At 40.6% G+C, this 21,267-nt stretch overlaps 1 non-coding gene across 1 annotated transcript; it reads right to left on the bottom strand.

Moving 5' to 3' along the window:
• Positions 1-981: 981 nt before the first annotated feature.
• Positions 982-1,085, bottom strand: LOC130983997 (small nucleolar RNA R71). Its single transcript, XR_009087960.1, has one exon. It is a non-coding gene; the product is annotated as a small nucleolar RNA R71 (small nucleolar RNA).
• Between the last annotated feature and the right edge of the window lie 20,182 nt (positions 1,086-21,267).

Raw genomic sequence — 21,267 nt, forward strand, 5'->3', positions numbered from 1 at the left:
AAATCATATCTTTTAAAAATGTTTTCAAATCATATCTTCTCAATCACATCTTTTTAAACCCATAACTTTTTAATTAAATCTTTTTAACCACATCTTTTTCAAAATAGTTCTCAATCAAATCTTTTTAATTTCTAATTTCAAAATCTTTTTCAAAAATCACTTTATCTCTTTTCCACTTTGATTTTCGAAAATCAATTAACATTTTTCAAAATGTTTTCAAATTTTTTTAATTGAATTTTCGAAAATTCTCTTCCCTCCTTCCCACATCCTTCTATTTATGGAGTACTACTCCTTCTAAATGCACAATTCGAATTTTATCTATTAAAATTCGAATTCTCCTTCTCCTTCTTCTTACTATTTCTCTTTTCCTCTGACATTTCAAGGAATCTCTATACTGTGACATAGAGGATTCCACATTCTCTTCTTCTTTTTCTATTTCTTATGAGCAGAAGCAGAGACAAAGGCATTCTTGTTGAAGCTGATCCTGAACCTGAAAGGACCTTGAAGAGAAAGCTAAGAGAAGCCAAAGCACAACTCTCTTTAGAGGGCTTGACCGAATTCTTCAAGGGAGAAGACATGGCAGCCGAAAACAACAACAATGCCAACAATGCAAGGAAGGTGCTTGGTGACTTTACTGCACCTACTCCTGATTTCTATGGGAGAAGCATCTCAATCCCTGCCATTGGAGCAAACAACTTTGAGCTTAAGCCTCAATTAGTTTCTCTAATGCAACAGAATTGCAAGTTTCATGGACTTCCAATGGAAGATCCTCATCAGTTTTTAGCTGAGTTCTTGCAAATCTGTGACACAGTCAAGACTAATGGGGTTAACCCTGAGGTCTATAGACTGATGCTATTCCCTTTTGCTGTGAGAGACAGAGCTAGAATATGGTTGGACTCTCAACCTAAAGAAAGCCTGGACTCTTGGGAAAAGCTAGTCAATGCCTTCTTGGCAAAGTTCTTTCCTCCACAAAGATGGAGTAAGCTTAGATTGGAAGTCCAAACCTTCAGACAGAAGGATGGAGAATCCCTCTATGAAGCTTGGGAAAGATACAAACAATTAATCAGAAGATGTCCATCTGACATGCTTTCTGAATGGAGCATCATAGGTATTTTCTATGATGGTCTCTCTGAACTATCCAAGATGTCTTTGGATAGCTCTGCAGGAGGATCTCTTCATTTGAAGAAGACGCCTGCAGAAGCTCAAGAACTGATTGAAATGGTTGCAAATAACCAATTCATGTACACTTCTGAGAGGAATCCTGTGAACAATGGGACTGGTCAGAAGAAAGGAGTTCTTGAGATTGATGCTCTGAATGCCATATTGGCTCAGAACAAAATATTGACTCAACAAGTCAATTTGATTTCTCAAAGTCTGTCTGGAATGCAAAATGCACCAAACAGTACTAAGGATGCTTCATCTGAGGAAGAAGCCTATGATCCTGAGAACCCTTCCATGGAAGAGGTGAATTACCTAGGAGAACCCTATGGTAATACCTATAATTCTTCATGGAGAAATCACCCAAACCTCTCATGGAAGAATCAAGAGAGACCTCAACAAGGTTTCAATAATAATGGTGGAAGAAACAGGCTTAGCAATGGCAAGCCTTTTCCATCATCTTCTCAGCAACAGACAGAGAGTTCTAAGCAGAATAATTCTGACTTAGCAACCATGGTCTCTGATCTAATAAAGACCACTCAAAGTTTCATGAATGAAACAAGATCCTCCATTAGAAACTTGGAAGGACAAGTGGGTCAGCTGAGCAAGAAAATTACTGAACTTTCTCCAAGCACTCTCCCAAGTAACACTGAAGAAAATCCAAAAGGAGAGTGCAAAGCCATCAATATGGCCGAATTCTGGGAGGAAGAAGAGGCAGTGAACGCCACTAAGGAAGACCTCAATGGGCGTGCACTGGCCTCCAGTGAGTTCCCCAATGAGGAACCTTGGGAATCTGAGGCTCAAACTGAGACCATAGAGATTCCCTTGGACTTACTACTGCCTTTCATGAGCTCTGATGAGTATTCTTCCTCTGAAGAGGATGAGTATGTCACTGAAGAGCAAGTTGCTAAATACCTTGGAGCAATCATGGAGCTAAATGACAAGTTATTTGGAAATGAGACTTGGGAAGATGAACCTCCCTTGCTCACCAAAGAACTGGATAACTTGTCTAGGCAGAAACTGCCTCAAAAGAGGCAGGATCCTGGGAAGTTTTCTATACCTTGTACCATAGGCACCATGACCTTCAAGAAGGCCTTGTGTGACTTAGGGTCAAGTGTGAACCTCATGCCCCTCTCTGTAATGGAGAAATTAGGGATCTTTGAGGTGCAAGCTGCAAAAATCTCACTAGAGATGGCAGACAACTCAAGAAAACAAGCCTATGGACTTGTAGAGGATGTTCTGGTTAAGGTTGAAGACCATTACATCCCTACTGATTTCATAGTCCTAGAGACTGGGAAGTGCATGGATGAATCCATCATCCTTGGCAGACCATTCCTAGCCACAGCAAAGGCTGTGATTGATGTTGATGGAGGAGAGTTGATCATTCAAGTGAATGAAGAATCCATGGTGTTTAAGGCCCAAGGATATCCCTCTATCATCATGGAGAAGAAGCATGAAGAGCTTCTCTCAAAACAGAGCCAAGCAGAGCCCCCACAGTCAAACTCTAAGTTTGGTGTTGGGAGGCCACAACCAAACTCTAAGTTTGGTGTTGAACCCCCACATTCAAACTCTAAGTTTGGTGTTGGGAAGGTCCAACACGGTTCTGAGCATTTCTGAGGCTCCATGAGAGACCTCTGTCAAGCTAGTGACAGTAAAGAAGCGCTTGTTGGGAGGCAACCCAATGATTTATAATTAATTATTTTCTTTTGTTATTTTATCTTTTTTGTAGGTTGATGATCATAAGAAGTCATAAAAATAATGAAAAAAGCAAAAACAGAATGAAAAACAGGAAGAAAAACAGCACACCCTGGAGGAAGATGCTGCTGGCGTTCAAACGCCAGTCAGCCTAGCAGATGGGCGTTTAACGCCCAGTCTGGCACCTTTCTGGGCGTTTAACGCCAGAAAGGGGCACCAAACTGGCGTTAAACGCCAGTAAAGGTATAAAACCTGGCGTTAAACGCCAGGAATGGGCACCAGCCCGGCGTTTAACGCCAGAATTGGCCCAAAACGTGGATTTTGGTGCCAATTGGTGCAGGGATGCCTTTTCCTTGACACTACAGGATCTGTGGACCCCACAGGACCCTACTACAGGATCTCTTCTTCCCCCATTCACCAATCACCTCAACACCTCTTCCCCAAAAACCCCTCACCTATCAAATCCCATCTTTCTCTTCACCACTCACATCCATCCTTCATAAAACCCCACCAACCTCACACTTCAAACTCAAACCACTTTCCCTCCCAAACCCACCCTCAAATGACCGAACTTTCATCCCCCTCTCTCCTATATAAACCCCTCTTTACACCCTTCATTTCCACACAACCTAAACACCACTTCTTCCCCCTTTGGCCGAATACACCTCCATCTCCCTCTTCCTCATTTCTTCTTCTTCTACTCCCTTCTTTCTTCTTTTGCTCGAGGACGAGCAAACATTTTAAGTTTGGTGTGGTAAAAGCATTGCTTTTTCGTTTTTCCATAACCATTATGGCACCAAAGGCCGGAGAAACCTCTAAAAAGAGGAAAGGGAAGGCAAAGGCTTCCACCTCCGAGTCATGGGAGATGGATAGATTCCTCTCAAAGGTGCATCAAGACCACTTCTATGAAGTTGTGGCCTTGAAGAAGGTGATCCCCGAAGTCCCTTTTTCACTCAAAAAGGGTGAATATCCGGAGATCCGCCATGAGATCCGAAGAAGAGGTTGGGAAGTACTTACCAACCCCATTCAACAAGTCGGAATCTTGATGGTTCAAGAGTTCTATGCCAATGCATGGATCACCAAGAACCATGACCAAAGTGTGAACCCGAATCCAAAGAATTATCTTACTATGGTTCGGGGGAAATACTTGGATTTCAGTCCGGAGAGTGTGAGGATGGCGTTCAACTTGCCCATGATGCAAGGAGATGAGCATCCTTACACTAGAAGGGTCAACTTTGATCAAAGGTTGGACCAAGTCCTCACAGTCATATGTGAAGAGGGCGCACAATGGAGGCAAGACTCAAGAGGAAAGCCGGTTCAATTAAGAAGGCATGACCTCAAGCCCGTAGCTAGAGGATGGTTAGAGTTCATACAACGCTCAATCATTCCCACTAGCAACCGGTCCGAAGTGACCATAGACCGGGCCATCATGATCCATAGTATCATGATTAGAGAAGAAATAGAAGTTCATGAGGTTATAGCTCAAGAACTCTATAAAGTGGCGGACAAGACCTCCACTTTGGCAAGATTAGCCTTTCCTCACCTCATTTGTCACCTCTGTTATTCAGTTGGAGTTGACATAGAGGGAGACACCCCCATTGATGAGGACAAGCCCATCACTAAACAAAGGATGGAGTACACAAGGGAGCCCTCTCATCATGAGATCCCTGAGACACCTCAAGGGATGCATTCTCCTCCATACAACTATTGGGAGCAACTGAACACCTCCCTAGGAGAATTGAGTTCCAACATGGGACAACTAAGGGTGGAGCACCAAGAACACTCCATCATCCTTCATGAGATTAGAGAAGATCAAAGAATCATGAGGGAGGAACAACAAAGACAAGGAAGAGACATTGAGGAGCTCAAGCACTCCATAGGACCTTCAAAAGCAAGGAAGAGCCGCCATCACTAAGGTGGACCCATTCCTTGATTTCCTTGTTCTTTATCTCTCTGTTTTTCGAATTCTATGCTTTATGTTATCCATGTTTGTGTCTTATGATCATTAGTGTCTTAGTGTCTATGCCTTAAAGTTATGAATGTCCTATGAATCCATCACCTTTCTTGAATAAAAATGTGCTTAATTGAAAAAGGAAGAATTGCATGAATTTTGAATTTTATAATAGTTTAATTATTTTGATGTGGTGGCAATATTTTTGTTCTCTGAATGTATGCTTAAACAGTGCATATGTATCTTGAATTTGTGGTTCATGAATATTGGCTCTTGAAAGAATGATGAAAAAGGAGACATGTTACTGAGGATCTGAAAAATCAATAAAATGATTCTTGAAGCAAGAAAAAGCTATTCAAAAAAAAAAAAAAAAAATCGAAAAAAGAAAGAAAAAGAAAGAAAAAGAAAGAATAAGAGTTGTGATCCAAGGTAAATAAGAGTGTGCTTAAGAACCCTGGACACCTCTAATTGGGGACTTTAGCAAAGCTGAGTCACAATCTGAAAAGGTTCACCCAATTATGTGTCTGTGGCATGTATGTATCCGGTGGTAATACTGGAAGACAGAGTGCTTTGGGCCACAGCCAAGACTCAATAAATAGCTATGTTCAAGAATCATCATACTTCACTAGGAGAATCATTAACACTATCTGGACTCTGAGTTCCTAAAGAAGCCAACCATTCTGGATTTCAAAGGAGAGATTGAGATGCCAAAACTGTTCAGAAGCAAAAAGTTAAAAGCCCCGCTCATCTAATTAATACTGATCTTCACAGATGTTTTTGGAATTCATTGCATATTCTCTTCTTTTTATCTTATTTGATTTTCAGTTGCTTGAGGACAAGCAACAATTTAAGTTTGGTGTTGTGATGAGCGGATAATTTGTATACTTTTTGGCATTGTTTTTAGTATGTTTTTGATATCTTTTAGTTAGATTTTAGTATATTTTTATTAGTTTTTATTTAAAATTCACTTTTCTGGACTTTACTATGAGTTTGTGTGTTTTTCTGTGATTTCAGGTATTTTCTGGCTGAAATTGAGGGACTTGAGCAAAAATCTGATTCAGAGACCAAAAAGAACTGCAGATGCTGTTGGATTCTGACCTCCCTGCACTCGAAGTGGATTTTCTGGAGCTACAGAAGCCCAATTGGCGCGCTCTCAACGGCGTTGGAAAGTAGACATCCAGGGCTTTCCAGCAATATATAATAGTCCATACTTTATCCAAGATTTGATGGCCCAAACCCGCGAAGCAATCCGGCCTCAGAAATTCCAGCGTTAAACGCCGGAACAGGAATAAAAGTTGGAGTTAAACGCCCAAACTGGCATGGGAGCTGGCGTTTAACTCCAGAAAGGGTCTCTACACGAATTTCCTTGATTGCTCAGCCCAAGCACACACCAAGTGGGCCCGGAAGTGGATTTTTATGTCATTTACTCATCTATGTAATAGTTTTCTATAAGTAGGACCTTCTACTATTGAGAGTCAGAGAGTCGAAGAGACGACATCTGAGTAGCTATCTTTGTTTTATGCTATCTTAGACCTTTGGGAGGCTGGCCATTCGGCCATGCCTAACCTTTGTTCTTATGTATTTTCAACGGTGGAGTTTCTACACACCATAGATTAAGGGTGTGGAGCTCTGCTGTACCTCGAGTATTAATGCAATTACTATTGTTCTTCCATTCAACTCCGCTTGTTCTTTATCTAAGATATCACTTGTTCTTCAACCTATGAACAAGATGACTGACAACCATTCTTGTTCTACAAGCATTCAAGGCTTTAGTGAATATCTCTTGGATTTCTGATTGCATGATGCATGGTTGATCGCCTGACAACCGAGTGCTCGTCTGACAAACGAGCCAGCCATTCCATGAGATCAGAGTCTTCGTGGTATAGGCAAGAACTGATGGCGGCATTCAAGAGAATCCGGAAGGTCTAACCTTGTCTGTGGTGTTCTGAGTAGGATTCAATGACTGAATGACTGTGACGTGCTTCAAACCTGTAACCTACTGGGCGTTAGTGACAGACGCAAAAGAGTGATTCTATTCCGGTAGGGGAGGGAACCAACCGGTGATTGGCGGCACTGTGACAGAGTGCTCTGCATTAGCTTTCACTGCGCGGATGGGAGGTAGCTGCTGACAACAGTGAGACCCTACACAAGTTTGCCATGGAAAGGAGTAAGAAGGATTGGATGAAGACTGTAGGAAAGCAGAGAGACGGAAGGGAAGGCATCTTCATACACTTGTCTGAAGCTCATACACCAATGATATACATAAGTATCTCTATCTTTACCTTTTCTGTTATTTTCGTTTATCATCATCATATACATTTGAGTCTGCCTGACTAAGATTTACAAGATGACCATAGCTTGCTTCAATACTAACAATCTCCGTGGGATCGACCCTTACTCACGTAAGGTTTTATTACTTGGACGACCCAGTACACTTGCTGGTTAGTTGTGCGAAGTTGTGTAATGCCATGGTATTAGGCGCACCAAGTTCTTGGAGCCATTACCGGGGATTATTTGAGTTGTGAAAAAGTATTGTTCACAATTTCGCGCACCATATACCTTCTAGGATGCATTTTCTTTTTGAAGCATTGTCTTTTATGTTGCCCATTCCATGCATCACCACTCACAGATTTGGAATGGTTGCTTGTCTTTAATATTTTTACTTGTCATTGGAATAAAAGATGTAGTTTGAGCAAGAACAGAGAGAAATCTAGCTTAAAAAGGATCATGTTGTCCCATAAGAAAAGTGCTAGTATATTTATTGTGAAAGAAGCAATGTTCAAGAAATTCAAAAGAATGCTTGCTAATACAAGACTAGTTTGGTTAAGGATCACAAGGACTTTATCAGTAAAAGCACAAATAACCTTGACAATAAAGAAAATAGAATACAAAGAATGAAAGGCTAGGCATCAATGACAAAAGTTGGATATGTGTCTGTGGTGATTGATGTTAAGAGACATACTTGGGCTAGTAAATCCGAGGGTGCTTCATCACCCGGTAACTTGAGTTAACTAACTCGGGATTATCGATTGAAAACCCACAATCAAGAGTAGCTCTATAACAGAACATTTAGCAACCCAAAGAGGTGCTGGACACCACTATCCAAACAAAATTTCAATGTTATATGCCTGTGACTGAATGTGTTAAGGAAAGAGGCTTGAGTGAGTAAATCTTTAAGAGTGTCTCAACACTTAACAACTTGAACCAACTGGTTTGGGATTGTTGATTGAAAGCTTATGCTAAAGAGCCGCCTTAAGACAAGATTTCGAGCTTAATTGAAAAAAAAAAGGAAAAGAAAAAAAGAAGGAAAAAGAAATAAGCAGAAAAAAATTGGTTCAAGGATCATGTGCTAAGGTATGAAAGAAGTCTAGTGAAGTTAACCAATTTAGTAGTGAAGCAAGCATTTTAATTGAAAAAGTTGAATAGTTGTGTTCAATTACAATAAATTAATGACCACACAAGTGAGGATGACATGCTCAATGAGAAATTACTCTTTGGGAGAACATTCAAGTCTTACATCTTAAATTCTTGTGACAAAGTCCTTTATATTTTGCTTGAGGACAAGCAATACTTTAAGTTTGGTGTTGTGATGCAAGTGCATATTTGCTTTATTAGTTAGTTAGTTTAGTTAGTTTTAGCTTAATTTCACTCATTTTCTCTAAATAAACAAGTCCTTTTTTTTGAGTTTTGTTTCCATGCATGATGATATCAAGGAACATGTTAATTCTAGCCAAATTCATGCAAATGTTTTAAGGAATGCATATATGAATGAGTATGAATGAATCTCATGAAATTTATTGCATGAATTGGTAAGACTTTGAAGCTATTTCCCTTGTTGATGATAGGTGATGAGACAAGGAAGCATGGAAGCAAGAATGATGCAAGCTGGGCAAGAAGTTGGCGTTGCCAACTTGGATACAAGGGGCGTTATTCTTGCCAACGCCAGGAAAATGAAGTTGGCGTTGCCAACTTGGATATAGTGTGCGTTATTGAGGACAACGCCCACACACAAAGAGCTTGGTCCTGGAGGCAACCAAGGAGCAAAGTTGGCGTTGCCAACTTGAGATCCACGTTGCCAACGCCACAACACAAGGCAAGCTTGGCCCTGGAAGAAGCAAAGTTGGCGTTGCCAACTTGAAGCTGGCGTTGCCAACGCCACACACAAGCAAGAATGAAGCCTTGAAGTGGAGCTCAAGGGCGTTGCCAACGCCAAGAACTATGGGCGTTGTTGAAGGCAACGCCACACACACAAGCTTGGCCCTGGATGAAGTGAAGCACGTTGCCAACTTGAGGAGGGCATTGCCAACGCCACACAACCAAGCAACTTTGGCACCATGGGAAGCAAGCTCAACCACGTTGCCAATGCTAGATGGGCGTTGCCAACGCCACACAACCAAGCAACTTTGGCACCATGGGAAGCAAGCTCAACCACGTTGCCAACGCTAGATGGGCGTTGCCAACGCCACACAAGAAAGCTTGGCTAGGCACCAAGTTTTGGTGCCAGCCAAGTTGCCAACGCCCAATGGCCGCACCATGCACGTTGCCAACGCCAGGGAGAGGCACCAACCAGGTTGCCAACGCCCACAAGGCGCACCAACCAAGTTGCCAACGCCCACAAGCATGCCATGCACGTTGCCAACGCCCATTGGCCTTGCCATGCACGTTACCAACGTGGGAAGCATTGTTTAGAGCCTGGGAAAGGGCTCGAGCACGTTGCCAACGTGCTAAAGAGAAGGAGTTATTCGCAACAATGCCAGGAAATTATGGTGCACGTTGCTAACTTGAAATGTATGGGCGTTATTCACAACAACTCCAACAAGGCAGCCTGACCATGTCCTCTTCAATGGAAGATATCTTGAGCTACAGAGATCCAAATTGAGTGCTTCCAGTTGCATTGGAAAGCTGACATTCAGAGCTTTCCAACCATATATAATAGTCTATGATGGAGCACAAAATTGAAGCCAAACCAGAGTCATCTTTAGGCCCTAAAAACAAGAACATGAAGTGAAATTCAAGAAAGCTAGAGATTGGCCTTGGGGTGTGGGTCGAGCACGTTGCCAACGTGCCACAAGGGGGGCGTGTTTTGCAACAACGCCAGCCCCAAGTCCTTGCCTTGGGAGAGTGATGCACGGGCACGTTGCCAACTTGGGGTTGAGGGTGCGTTATTCACAACAACTTGGCAACAACTTGGCAGCTTGACCTTACCTTCTTTGAGGAACCATAACTTGAGCTAGGAAAGTCCAATTGAGGTGATTCCAGTGGCATTAGAAAATAGACATCAAGAGCTTTCCAATGATGTATAATAGTCCATATTGAAGCTGAAGGTTGACACTCAAATTCTGGGCTATATTTAGCATGAAAGTAAGGCCAAGAAGAGGAAAAGCAAGTTGTTGGCAACAACTTGGGCTAGCAACGCCCAAGTCTCATACTTCATGCCCAGGAAATTGTCCTGCACGTTGCCAACGTGCATTTGGCCTGGAGTTAGTGCCAATAACGCCAAGCCAATGGGCCAGAATCATGATGAATGAACTCTTCCTTTCCAAGTCTAGCAACACCTCCAATTGAGCCAAGAATTCAACAATGAGAAAGCCCACACTGCTAACCCAAATTGAAGATCTCTGAAGAGTTTTAGAGTAGTATAAATAGAAGAGATTGATGTACTTGTAGGGGACTTTTACACTTTTGGGGAATACTTTCTAACACTTAGACATTTTTACACTTTTTAGCACTTGTATTTGAGAACACTTTTGGTACTTCCGAGAGGGGACCCAGAGAGCTAATTTTGGTTCATCTTGGAACTTCTCTTCTTCATTTTTTTCTTAATCTTTAAGCATTTCATTCTTCTTCTTCTTCTTCCTTTACATTTAGTTTAATTTTGATTTATGGCAATTGTTGTTGGAATTGGAGCAATGACTCACTAAACCCCACTTTCATTAGGGGGAGGAGCTCTGTTTGTTGGAATGGATTGATGAACCCATCTTTCCTCCTCAATTCTAGTGGTTGATTTAAAGAGGGAACTCTTGATCTTCACAGATTCAACCACCATCGAGAGAGGGGTTAATCTATATGAATTATGTGGTGAGTTTGAGGAATGAGCCACATAATTCAGTTTAGAGTTCATCCTTTCATGATTTCTCTAATCAATATACCTTGGTTAGTATGTGAGATGTAACTCTCCTTGGTTGAGATTATAGAGATTGTGTGGCTGGATAATATATGAGCTTCATCTCTTCTCATGAACAATTAGATCACGAGAGTGGCAATTGGTTATGTTGAGAGAGATTGAATCACCAAGAGATTGGGATTCAATCACCCACTTGCCATAGATCTACACCCATGATTGAGAAGGATTTGACTAACATCAATTCATGAAAACTAACATCTCTAATCCCTAATGATCCTCTCTATCATTAATTCTCATTTCTCTTACTCTAGTTATTTGATTACCCATTTCCCAATCCCCTTCTACATTCTGTTCCTTTAATTCTTGTCATTTACTCTTATGCTCTTTAAATTTCTGCAACCTTTAATTCCTTGCAATTTATCTTTGATGTCATTTAAGTTTCTTGCACTTTAAGTTTCCGTCATTTACCTTCATTTTATTTCTCTATTCTAGTTCTTTACATTTTGTGTCATTTACATTCTTGCAATTATGTTCAAAAATCAAAATGCTCATGAAATCAAAACTATGTTTGCTTGACTAAATCTACCATTTAACTAAAGTTGCTTAATCTACCAATCCTCGTGGGATCGACCTCACTCCTAGTGAGTCTTATTACTTGATACGACCCGGTATACTTGCCGGTTACACGTAAATCTAATTTTTACGTACCAGAGTTCAACTCCAAGAAAAGCCTCAGCTCGTGGATAGATCAAGCTCAGCCCAAGCATACACCAAGTGGGCCCCGGAATTGGATTTATGCATCAATTACTTACTCATGTAAACCCTAGTAGCTAGTCTAGTATAAATAGGATAAGTTACTATTGTATTAGATATCTTTTGACAGTTTAATCTTTTGACTGTTTAGCCTTTGATTATTCGGTCTCTTGATCACTCAGGGGGCTGGCCATTCGGCCATGCCTGAACCTTTTACTTATGTATTTTCAACAGTGGAGTTTCTGCACACCATAGATTAAGGGTGTGGAGCTCTGCTGTACCTCAAGTTTCAATACAATTACTATTACTTTCTATTCAATTCTCTTTTATTCTTATTCCAAGATATACGCTACACTTAACTTTGATGAATGTGATGATCCGTGACACTCATCATCATTCTCACCTATGAACGCGCGTGATTGACAACCACTTCCGTTCTACTCTAGGCCGGGCGCATATCTCTTAGATTCCCCAACAGAATATTCGTGGTATAAGCTAGATAGATGGCGGAATTCATGGAGATCCGGAAAGTCTAAACCTTGTCTGTGGTATTCCGAGTAGGATTCTGGGATTGAATGACTGTGACGAGCTTCAAACTCGCGATTGCTGGGCGTGATGACAAGCGCAAAAGGATCAATAGATCCTATTCCAACATGATCGAGAACCAACAGCTGATTAGCCGTGCTGTGACAGAGCATAGGAACGTTTTCACTGAGAGGATGGGATGTAGCCACTGACAACGGTGATGCCCTACATACAGCTTGCCATGGAAAGGAGTAAGAAGGATTGGATGAATGTAATAGGAAAGTAGAGATTCAAGAGGAGCACAGCATCTCCATACACTTATCTGAAATTCCCACTATTATTTTACATAAGTATTTCTATCCCTTTTATTTTCTTTTTATTATTAATTTCGAAACTCATAAACATTTAATCTGCCTAACTGAGATTCACAAGATGACCATAGCTTGCTTCATACCAACAATCTCTGTGGGATCGACCCTTACTCACGTAAGGTATTACTTGGATGACCCAGTACACTTGCTGGTTAAGTTGAACGGAGTTGTGAACCATGGTATTGGCATCATGTTTTTGGCGCCATTGCCAGGGAATGAAAAGCAATGAATTTTGCAAAATGGAATAACACATGAATAACAATTTCGTCCACCACTCTCAATTGCGTTGGAAAGTAGACATCCTGGGCTTTCCAGCAATGGTTAATAGTCCATACTTTGCTCGAGATTTGATGGCCCAAACCGGCGTTCCAAATCAGTTCAAAACTGCCCGGCGTTAAACGCCAGAATTGGCACAAGAATGGGAGTTAAACGCCCAAACTGGCACAAAAGCTGGCGTTTAACTCCAAGAAAAGTCTCTACACATGAAATTTTCAATGCTCAGCCCAAGCACACACCAAGTGGGCCCGGAAGTGGATTTTTATGTCATTTACTCATATTTGTAAACCCTAGGCTACTAGTTCTCTACAAATAGGACCTTTTACTATTGTAATAGAATCTTTTGATCATTTTTCGATCTTAGGATCATCTTTGGATGCCTAGTTCTTAGATCATTGGGAGGCTGGCCATTCGGCCATGCCTAGACCTTGTTCTTATGTATTTTCAACGGTGGAGTTTCTACACACCATAGATTAAGGTGTGGAGCTCTGCTGTACCTCGAGTATTAATGCAATTACTATTGTTCTTCTATTCAATTCAGCTTGTTCTTGTTCTAAGATATCACTTGTTCCTCAACTTGATGAATGTGATGATCCATGACACTCATCATCATTCTCACCTATGAACGTGTGTCTGACAACCACCTCCGTTCTACCTTAGATTGAGTGGATATCTCTTGGATCCCTTAATCGGAATCTTCGTGGTATAAGCTAGAATTGATGGCGGCATTCAAGAGAATCTGGAAGGTCTAAACATTGTCTGTGGTATTCTGAATAGGATTCAATAACTGAATGACTGTAATGAGCTTTAAACTCCTGAAGGCTGGGCGTTAGTGACAGACGCAAAAGAATCAATGGATTCTATTCCAACCTGATTGAGAACCGACAGATGATTAGCCGTGCCGTGACAAGGTGCGTTGAACATTTTCACTGAGAGGACGGGATTGTAGCCACTGACAACGGTGATGCCCAACATATAGCTTGCCATGGAAAGGAGTAAGAAGGATTGGATGAAGACACTAGAAAAGCAGAGAGACGGAAGGGACAAAGCATCTGCATACGCTTATCTGAAATTCTCACCAATGAAGTACATAAGTATCTCTATCCTTATTTTATGTTTTATTCGTATATCATCCATAACCATTTGAATCTGCCTGACTAAGATTTTACAAGGTGACCATAGCTTGCTTCATACCAACAATCTCCGTGGGATCGACCCTTACTCGTGTAAGGTTTATTACTTGGACGACCTAGTGCACTTGCTGGTTAGTTGTGCGAAGTTGTGAAATTATGTTTAGACCATGGTATTGAGCACCAAGTTTTTGGAGCCATTACCGGGGACTGTTTGAGTTGTGAAAAGAATGAATCACAATTTCGTACACCAAGTTTTTGGCGCCGTTGCCGGGGATTGTCGAGTTTGGACAACTGACGGCTCATCTTGTTGCTTAGATTAGGTATTTTTCTTCAGAATTTTTAAGAATGAATTCTAGTGTTTTAAGGTAATGTTTTCATCATCACCAAAGCTGATTGATTCTCATCAATTTAGCTCTTGAATGCAATCTCCTGCTGAAGCTTGGCTAGCCATGTCTAATTTTTTAGACTGAAGCTTTAGACTAACATTGCATGATTCCTGGAATTCTTATTAAAAATTTTGAATCTCTTTATTTTCTTCTCCATATACTTTTCGAAAAATCCAAAAAAATTACAAAATCATAAAAAACCAAAAATATTTCTTATTTGAGTCTAGTGTCTCATTTTAAGTTTGGTGTCAATTGCATGCATTCATTGAATTCAATCATGTGTCTTCATTTGATCTTCAAGATGTTCTTGATGATTTACTTGCTCTGATCTTTAAATTCTCTTATTTTGTGTGTTTTGTTGTTTCTCATATGCATTCTCAATTTGTTAGTGTAAGTAGTATACAAACTTCTAAGTTTGGTGTCTGGCATGCATTGTTTATTTGATCTTAGTTTCATTTTGATTATCCTTCATCATTAAAAATCCAAAAAAAAATTAATTTGTGTCTTTTTAAGTCAATAGTACAGAAAATTCAAGATTCAGAACATACAGCAGAGGAATTACACAGAAAAAGCTGGGCGTTCAAAATGCCCAGTGAGGAAGGAAAACTGGCGTTTAAACGCCAGCCAGGGTGCCTGGCTGGGCGTTTAACGCCCAAAAGGGTAGCATTTTGGGCGTTAAACGCCAGAATGTATACCATTCTGGGCGTTTAACGCCAGGATGGCACAAGAGGGAAGATTTTGTTTTTACTGCAAATTTTTTTCAAGTTTTCAAAATTTTTCAAAATCAAATCTTTTTCAAATCATATCTTTTCAATCATATATTTTCAAAATCAATTTCTTTCCATTTTCAAAAACACTTGCTAACAATTAATGATTTGATTCAACATTTCAATTATGTTGCCTTTTCTGTTGAGAAAGGTTTAATGTTTGAATCATATCTTTTCTTGTTAGCCAAGTCATTAATTTTCAAAATCAAATCTTTCTAAATTGTTTTTCAAATCATATCTTTTCAATCATATCTTTTTAAAACCATAACTTTTCAATCATATCTTTTTAATCACATCTTTTTCAAAATAGTTTTCAATCATATCTTTCTGATTTCTAATTTCAAAATCTTTTTCAAAATCACTTTATCTCTTTCTCAATCTTAGTTTTCGAAAATCAATTACCATTTTTCAAAATTTCTTTTAATTAATTCACTGTAATTTTCGAAAATTTCTTCCCCTCTTCTCACATCCTTCTACTTTTGGACTAACACTCCTCCACTATCAACAATTCGAACTCCATCCTTCTTGATAAGTTCGAATTCTTCTACCCTTTCCTTCTATTCTTCTTTTCCTCTAACACCTCAAGGAATCTCTATACTGTGACATAGAGGATTTCATATTTTCTTGTTCTCTTCTCTTTCATATGAGCAGGAGCAAAGCCAAAAGCATTCTTGTTGAGGCTGACCCTGAACCTGAAAGGACCTTGAAGTGAAAGCTGAGAGAAGCTAAAGCACAACTCTCTGTAGAGGACCTAACAGAAATCTTCAAAGAAGAAGACATGGCAGCTGAAAACAACAACAATGCAAACAATGCAAGGAAAGTGCTGGGTGACTTTACTACACCTACTCCCGACTTCTATGGGAGAAGCATCTCTATCCCTGCCATTGGAGCAAACAACTTTGAGATTAAGCCTCAATTAGTTTCTCTAATGCAACAGAATTGCAAGTTCCATGGACTTCCATTGGAAGATCCTCATCAGTTTTTAGCTGACTTTTTGCAAATCTGTGACACTGTCAAGACCAATGCGGTTGACCCTGAGGTCTATAGACTTATGCTATTCCCTTTTGCTGTAAGAGACAGAGTTAGGATATGGTTGGACTCACAACCTAAAGAAAGCCTGAACTCTTGGGAAAAGCTAGTCAATGCCTTCTTGGCAAAGTTCTTTCCACCTCAAAAATTGAGTAAGCTTAGAGTGGAAGTCCAAACCTTCAGACAGAAGGAAGGTGAATCCCTCTATGAAGCTAGGGAAAGATACAAACAATTGATCAGAAAGTGTCCTTCTGACATGCTTTTGGAATGGAGCATCATAGGTATCTTCTATGATGGTCTGTCTGAACTGTCCAAGATGTCATTGGACAGCTCTGCAGGAGGATCTCTTCATCTCAAGAAGACGCCTGCAGAAGCTCAAGAACTCATTGAAATGGTTGCAAATAACCAATTCATGTACACTTCTGAAAGGAATCCTGTGAACAATGGGACGAATCAGAAGAAAGGAGTTCTTGAGATTGATACTCTGAATGCCATCTTGGCTCAGAACAAAATATTGACTCAGCAAGTCAATATGATTTCTCAAAGTCTGTCTGGAATGCAAGCTGCACCAGGCAGTACTAAGGACGCTTCATCTAAAGAAGAAGCTTATGATCCTGAGAACCCATCAATGGAAGAGGTGAATTACATGGGAGAACCCTATGGAAACACCTATAATCCTTCATGGAGAAATCATCCAAATCTCTCATGGAAGGATCAATAGAGACCTCAACAAGGTTTCAACAACGACAATGGTGGAAGAAACAGGTTTAGCAATGGCAAGCCTTTTCCATCATTTTCTCAGCAACAGACAGCGAATTCTAAGCAGAGCCACTCTGACTTAGCAACCATGGTCTCTGATCTAATCAAAATCACTCAAAGTTTCATGACTGAAACAAGATCCTCCATTAGAAACTTGGAGGCACAAGTGGGTCAGCTGAGCAAGAAAGTTACTGAACTCCCTCCTAGTACTCTTCCATGCAATACAGAAGAGAATCCAAAAGGAGAGTGCAAGGCCATCAACATGGCCAAATTTGGAAAGGAGAAAGAGGCAGTGAACGCCACTGAGGAAGACCTCAATGGATGTCCACTGGCCTCCAATGAGTTCCTTAATGAGGAACCATGGGAATCTGAGGCTCACACTGAGACCATAGAGATTCCATTGGATTTACTTCTGCCATTCATGAGCTCTGATGAGTATTCTTCCTCTGAAGAGGATGAAGATGTCACTGAAGAGCAAGTTGCTAAGTACCTTGGAGCAATCATGAAGCTAAATGACAAGTTATTTGGTAATGAGACTTGGGAGGATGAACCCCCTTTGCTCACCAAAGAACTGGATGACTTGACTAGGCAGAGATTACCTCAAAAGAGACAGGACCCTGGGAAGTTCTCAATACCTTGTACAATAGGCACCATGACCTTCAAAAAGGCTCTGTGTGACCTAGAGTCAAGCATAAACCTCATGCCTCTCTCTGTAATGGAGAAGCTAGGGATCTTTGAGGTGCAAGGTGCAAGAATCTCACTAGAGATGGCAGACAATTCAAGAAAACAAGCTTATGGACTTGTAGAGGATGTTCTGGTAAAGATTGAAGACCATTACATCCCTACTGATTTCATGGTCCTAGAGACTGGGAAGTGCATGGATGAATCCATCATCCTTGGCAGACCCTTCCTAGCCACAGCAAAGGCTGTGATTGATGTGGACAGAGGAGAATTGCTCATTCAAGTGAATGAAGAATCCTTTGTGTTTAAGGCTCAAGGATATCCCTCTGTCACCATGGAGAGGAAGCATGAAGAGCTTCTCTCAAAACAGAGTCAAACAGAGCCCCCACAGTCAAACTCTAAGTTTGGTGTTGGAGGCCACAACCAAATTCTAAGTTTGGTGTTGAAACCCCACATTCAAACTCTAAGTTTGGTGATGGGAGGTTCCAACATTGCTCTGAGTATCTGTGAGGCTCCATGAGAGCCCTCTGTCAAGCTACTGACATTAAAGAAGCGCTTGTTGGGAGGCAACCCAATGTTATATTTAATCTATTTTCCTTTGTTATTTTATATTTTCTGTAGGTTGATGATCATGGGAAATCAAAAAATCAATTGAAAAAGCAAAAACAGAATGAAAAACAAAAAGAAAAACAGCACACCTTGGAGGAAGACCTTGCTGGCGTTACGCCAGTAAGGGCAGCAAATGGGCGTTTAACGCCCAGTCTGGCACCATTCTGGGCGTTTAATGCCAGAAAGGGGCACCAGACTGGCGTTAAACGCCAGGAAAGGGCAAGAAGCTGGCGTTAAACGCCAGAAATAGGCACCAGCCTGGCGTTTAACACTAGAATTGGCATAAAGAGTATTTTTGCTTGCCACTTGGTGCAGGGATGAATTTTCCTTGACACCTCAGGATCTGTGGACCCCGCAGGATCCCCACCTACCCCACCACCCTCTCTCTTCTTCTTCACCCATTCACCAATCACCTCAACCACTCTTCCCCAAAAACCTATCACCTATCAAATCCCACTATTCTCTTCACCACTCACATCCATCCTTCATAAAACCCCACCTACCTCACCATTCAAATTCAAACTACTTTCCCTCCCAAAGCCACCCATAATGGCCGAACCCTACCCCTCTCTCCACCCCTATATAAACCCATCTTCACTCCTTCATTTTCACATAACCTAAACACCACTTCTACCCCTTTGGCCGAACCATAAAGCCATCTCCATCTCCTCTATTTCTTCTTCTTCTACTCTCTTCTTTCTTCTTTTGCTTGAGGACGAGCAAACTTTTAAGTTTGGTGTGGTAAAAGCATTGCTTTTTGTTTTTCCATAACCATTTATGGCATCCAAGGCCGGAGAAACCTCTAGAAAGAGGAAAGGAAAGGCAAAAGCTTCCACCTCTGAGTCATGGGAGATGGAGAGATTCATCTCAAGGGTACATCAAGACCACTTCTATGAAGTTGTGGCCATGAAGAAGGTGATCCCCGAGGTCCCTTTCAAACTCAAAAAGAGTGAATATCCGGAGATCCTACATGAGATTTGAAGAAGAGGTTGGGAAGTTCTTACCAACCCAATTCAACAAGTCAGAATCTTAATGGTTCAAGAGTTCTATGCCAATGCATGGATCACCAAGAATCATGATCAAAGTGTGAACCCGGACCCAAAGAATTGGCTTACAATTGTTCGGGGGAAATACTTAGATTTTAGTCCGGAAAATGTAAGGTTGGCATTCAACTTGCCCATGATGCAAGGAGATGAACACCCCTACATTAGAAGGGTCAACTTTGATCAAAGGTTGGACCAAGTCCTCATAGACATTTGTGAAGAGGGCGCTCAATGGAAGAGAGATTCAAGAGGGAAGCCGTTTCAACTGAGAAGGCATGACCTCAAGCCCGTGGCTAGGGGATGGTTGGAGTTTATCCAACGCTCAATCATTCCCACTAGCAACCGGTCCGAAGTTACTATAGACTGGGCTATCATGATTCATAGCATCATGATTGGAGAGGAAGTAGAAGTTCATGAGGTCATATCCCAAGAACTTTATAAGGTGGCGGACAAGTCCTCTACCTTGGCAAGGTTAGCCTTCCCTCATCTCATTTGTCACCTCTGTTATTTGGTTGGAGTTGACATAGAGGGAGACATCCTCATTGATGAGGACAAGCCCATCACTAAGAAAAGGATGGAGCAAACAAGAGATCCCACTCATCATGAAATTCCTAAGATGCCTCAAGGGATGCACGTTCCTCCACAAAACTATTGGGAGCAAATCAACACCTTCCTAGGAGAATTGAGTTCCAACATGGGACAACTAAGGGTGGAGCACCAAGAACATTCCATCCTCCTCCATGAAATTAGAGAAGATCAAAGAATCATGAAAGAGGAATAACAAAGGCAAGGAAGAGACATTGAGCAGCTCAAGCACTCCATAAGATCTTCAAGAGGAAGAACAAGCCGCCATCACTAAGGTGGACCCGTTCTTTAATTTCCTTGTTTTTTATTTTCTTATTTTTCGAATTTTCATGCTTATGTTTATCTATGTTTGTGTCTTATGATCATTAGTGTCTTAGTGTCTATGCCTTAAAGTTATGAATGTCCTATGAATCCATCACCTTTCTTAAATAAAAAAATGTTCTTAATTTAAAAAGAGAAGAATTGCATGAATTCTGAATTTTATAACAGACTAATTATTTTGATGTGGTGGCAATGCTTTTGTTTTCTGAATGTATGCTTAAACAGTGCATATGTCTTTTGAATTTGTTGTTCATGAATGTTGGCTCTTGAAAGAATGATGAAAAAGGAGACATGTTACTGAGGATCTGAAAAATCATAAAAATGGTTCTTGAAGCAAGAAAAAGCAGTGAATATTCAAAAAAAAAAGAAAAAAGGAAAAAAATAATGAAGTTGTGATCCAAGGCAAAAAGAGTGTGCTTATGAACCCTAGACACCTCTAATTGGGGACTCTAGCAAAGCTGAGTCACAATCTGAAAAGGTTCACCCAATTATGTGTCTGTGGCATGTATGTATCCGGTGGTAATACTGGAAGACAGAGTACTTTGGGCCACGGCCAAGACTCATAAAGTAGCTATGTTCAAGAATCATCATACTTAACTAGGAGAATCAATAACACTATCTGGATTCTGAGTTCCTATAGAAGCCAATCATTCTGAATTTCAAAGGATAGAGTGAGATGCCAAAACTATTCAGAGGCAAAAAGCTAAAAGCCCCGCTCATCTAATTAATACTGATCTTCATAGATGTTTTTGGAATTCATTGCATATTCTCTTCTTTTTATCTTATTTGATTTTCAGTTGCTTGGGGACAAGCAATAATTTAAGTTTGGTGTTGTGATGAGCGGATAATTTATACGCTTTTTGGCATTGTTTTTAGTATGTTTTTAGTATGTTTTAGTTAGTTTTTGTTATATTTTTATTAGTTTTTAGTTAAAATTCACTTTTCTGGACTTTACTATGAGTTTGTGTGTTTTTCTGTGATTTCAGGTATTTTCTGGCTAAAATTGAGGGACCTGAGCAAAAATCTGATTCAGAGGCTGAAAAGGACTGTAGATGCTGTTGGATTCTAACCTCCCTGCACTCGAAGTGGATTTTCTGAAGC

Source organism: Arachis stenosperma, chromosome 5 (assembly GCF_014773155.1).
Source record: "Arachis stenosperma cultivar V10309 chromosome 5, arast.V10309.gnm1.PFL2, whole genome shotgun sequence".
NCBI lineage: Eukaryota > Viridiplantae > Streptophyta > Magnoliopsida > Fabales > Fabaceae > Arachis > Arachis stenosperma.